A 4,467-nucleotide genomic window follows, 5' to 3' on the forward strand; every position below is an offset into this window, starting at 1 on the left:
CATGTGAGAATAAGCGTCCAATTTGAGAATCATTTGTTGAATAATTGCTCAAGTGTTTGTATAAAACTGTTTCCAGCATGATAACAGTCTCGGCCTCATTACATACCTGCACGGCTTTCTTCTGGCGCTCAACAGAAATATATGGATTTTCGGCCACAAAGATGACTTGTACTTTAGGTACTTCATATACGTGCTCATCTGATAAGTTCATAGCTGTCCATTTACCAGTGTTGTCGGATAGTCTTTCAAGAAAAGCTCTAAAGCCCAGTTATTGGCCATTTAATAAATCTGATTCAGTTCAATAGCTTGCGCATGAGGTCCTGCAGGGCTTGATACAGTTTCAATCTAAACTCAGAATGTTGCTAAAAACGAAAAATTGATTTCAGAAACTCACGCTCTATATTGGCCATGTGAATCGAATGATAACTGTACAACTAATAATTCTCTTTGCATATTTCTCTTAAATTGTGCACCTTTACGAACTATTTACGGAAAGATTAATGGATATGTATCTATCGGGATCCTTGTGCTTGTCTACTATTAAATATTTTTCATATCCCGATTATATTAGTACGTACAAGCATACTTTATTCACAAAATGACAAAAGAGGTTTAAGAGACTTTCGACATGAAAAAGGGATTATTAGTAGCAGTCCATTTCTACGATTTTCATTCTTAGAACAAAAAGGGTTTTCTGGGCGACGACTACTAATTTTCATTTCTTTATTTTTATACTCTGCATCACTCTTGGGACCTGCAATATTAAATTTGTGCGGACGTATGTAACAATCAGATGAGCTTGAGATAGACCCACCGTCTACTATTTACAACCAATCTAAGCTTGTCTGTCCGTGTGCCTGTCTGAAGTTTATTTACGTACTTCTGTGCTGAAGCTGCAGATCGCAGTTTTCAGGTTGTTTTGATGAAATTTAGTATACCGATGTGTTTTGATCCGAAGGCGAAAATTATTGAAAATAGTTCTGAACCTGGATTAATTTATTCACTGCTCTTTCACTGAAAAGCTTTATCTTTGATTGTGTTCAAGAAATATATAAATAGTTTTTTGTAAGAAAATTTTGAATTTGGTACACCATCCAATATGCCAAAAAACATTCAAAATGGAAGTTTACTTTGTGCAACTATTTTTTTGAAATAAGGATTTATATCGACATTGGCCGCAAAAATGGTCCTATCCAATCCCGTTCTTGGGTCAAAATATGTCAATGTAATTAATTTCATAAAAATATGATGGAAATTGAAATCTGTATGTAGAATACGAGCAAAGCAGACCAAATTCGTATATACAAAAATGTAATGCGAGGAACATGGATCTTTTCGTAATAATTCGACGTATTGACTTCAATGGATCAAATATATAATTGATTAGCTTCTATTCTTGACATCACTTGTGATGCGCGTGCCTTGTCATGCATGTTTACATTTATGTTTAACATAAAAGCCGCAATTTTCGAGATATTTTAATGAAATTTGGTACACGAACTTGTTTTGACCAAAAACCGAATGTCGTTGAAAGCGGATTGGTTCGGACTTTCTTTACGAGCATTCCACAAATGAAACTTTGTTTTAAACAATTAAAAACTTTATACTCTTGACTATATAACCTCACTTCGCGTAATACAACTCATTTACTTTTTTTTACTTTCGTGATAAAATGCCTCTCAATATATTTTTTTTATACTCAAACGCATATTTTTCATGGGGTTTATTATATGCGAGGGAACCCAAAAAAACGGGCTCCTTTTAAATTTCACGAAATTGATTTTCTTGACTGTCACTACAAATCAGTTGTTAAGAACATCATTTGTATATACATAAGTGTACCCAATAGTAAGAACTGTGTAGAATACTATTAAGCGCCACAAATTTGATGGTAAATAAGTAATTATGCAATACATGTGCTACTATGCCTATTCCGTAACTTCATTTTAACGAAAAGAATACAGACAGCCACAATCAGTTACGAAGCATTGGTCAGCAATGCTGTGTCTTAAGTATTTATATCGATTTGTCATCATCACTAAATAAAAGACGTGCATGCATAACTTTTTTTTGTTAATTTAAGCGTAATTTACTTTTTTCCCACGTGAAAAATCATTTAATTCTTTTATAAATACCTAATAAAATTCTGGCATTTCTGTGGGTTGATTGCAAACTACTGTGTCCTTTATGTGTCTAATTTTGTGTTTTCCTGCGAAAGTGCTTGAAAGGAAAGATAGAAAAATTTGTTTGGATTGATCAAAGCTATATTATTATTCATTATTCACTATATTCATATTCACAGTAGTAAAAGGTACAATTTATCGACATATAAAACAATGGTTTTCTTATTTTGGAGATGAACCCAAAACCTGCCCTCTATACTTTCATCCCGAAATACATTCCGAAACGCTGTGGTAAATCTTTGCAAGTGTTAAATATCTTGAATATCTTCCTGTCTAGTAATGTATACGCTGTGTCAATTTTTGTACCTCCTCTCATATAATGAAAACTGAAGTTTATGCGACAAAAGGTATAATTTTCGATGCTTCATGAAAATAATGACATCATAATAGTAATTTAACATAAAAAAATTAACTGTACCAAATTTGGACCATGTCAGCCTATTTTTTGGATCTTACCCAAATAAGAACATTCACGAAAATGGATTCTTTGTGGAGTGGAAAAGTCTAAGCGTTAATATATGGTGACGGAAATTGTCCTAAAATAGTAATTTTACACAAAAATAAAGTCTACAAAATTTTGTCCAATGTAAGGATTAAACTTGTTAATACAATGTAATCATTAGGATGCGTTTTGGGCCCGCTTCCCTATAAATACGCACTTCAAAAATATCCCTTTACATCGATAAATACATCGATCTTAGCAAGCTCTTTGACAAAATCGACCGAAACAAAAACAAGCAACCTACACCAAAAAAATAAACATCTGATTTTCTCAAATTTATATATATACATTTATTTATATCTAGTAAAATAGGGCGAGAACAAATGAATTTTATAAATTATATCATGTGAATATACCGGTTCTCCTTGTTTACGTTGCTTTGCGGTCTTTATACCAATGTTAGCCTCTCCAGCCGGTTTAGGAAAAGCTTGAAGACTCCCGCCAGTAGATGGCTTTAAGCCCAATATCCAAACAAGTTGTTGTAAGGTTTGCAAAACAATGTGCCATGAAGTGCCCAGAATACTGCCATTGCTATGAGTCAACACTAAAATAGCCGACATGTGGCCATCGAATTCTATTTTGCCATGTAAGTACTTTTCAGCTTTCTTGCGTAATCTGAAATAGAGTATAATGTGTTGGAAAGATATCTCATACAATCTATTTTGGAATATTGGCAAGATTTTTTCTTGCTGTTGATTCTTTATACGAACTATTCATAAAGTCCAAAGTTACGGATTCAAATATGAGAAAACTGTCGATGTTTTTCTAGGATGGTTGAGTTTTTTATCCGTCGTTGGCGTGTATGTGGGCAACCATTTTAAAACGTTCGACTCTATTAAACAATACTTGGACCAAATATTATCTTCTTACGTTGATTTCTGCCGTTGTGTTAATTCTACAAAAAAGAGATCCCAACGATGAAGAAGGTAGAAATAGGTATATATTCTTGGCATCTCGAAAACTAGAGCAGATAGAAAAAATTAATTACAGGTATTTTTACGCAACTTTTGATGGTCAACAATCAGACGAACATGTTTAAATCGATTTAGATTTTTACACTGATCAGAATATCTACACTTCATGGGGCCTCTGAACTTCTTCTTGAATATTGCAAATATTTTGGCAGATATCAAAATTGCTTAAGTCGTGCGTGCTACTTTGCACTTGCATTACGATTCACAATTTTTTAAATTTGTTTTCCTTTAATAAAAATTTGTTGGTGATTATGATGAAATACATTATTAGAAAAAAAAAATGAATATTTCTTTATCTTCTTCTATTCAGCAAATCAACAACCAAAAATTCGCTAAAATGTGTAGAAAAGGCCGAAGACAAAGTTTTTTGTTTCACCCTAATAAATTTAGGGTTATTTTTGGTATACAGTTATCATTATTTATTTATTTTATTATATCTTTGTATTTCGTAAATTATATTTGATTAATGTCTTGTTAATTTTGTGTGTTAAACGACCACCACTAGCAGACTCGCTCATTTAATTATTCTCATAAGTCGCCAAATTTCATTTACATTAATTAATGAGAGTATTGAGAGATTTGCAAATGATTTGCAAATGAAAAATGGAAGCTTCAGAGAGTAGTTAAAAGAGCGAGTCAGAAATTGGAAACTTCTGAGGAAATATTGAAAAAGTTAGTCTGTATTTGTTCACAATCGCCTGTTGTTTTGAAAAATCGAGTCTGAAAACTTTAGAGAGTAAGTAAACGAACGAACTACGAGTTACAGAACTTTAGAGAGTAAGTAAATGAGCGAACTTCGAATTTTACA

The sequence above is a fragment of the Glossina fuscipes genome, unplaced genomic scaffold (assembly GCF_014805625.2).
Source record: "Glossina fuscipes isolate IAEA_lab_2018 unplaced genomic scaffold, Yale_Gfus_2 121, whole genome shotgun sequence".
Classification (NCBI taxonomy): domain Eukaryota; kingdom Metazoa; phylum Arthropoda; class Insecta; order Diptera; family Glossinidae; genus Glossina; species Glossina fuscipes.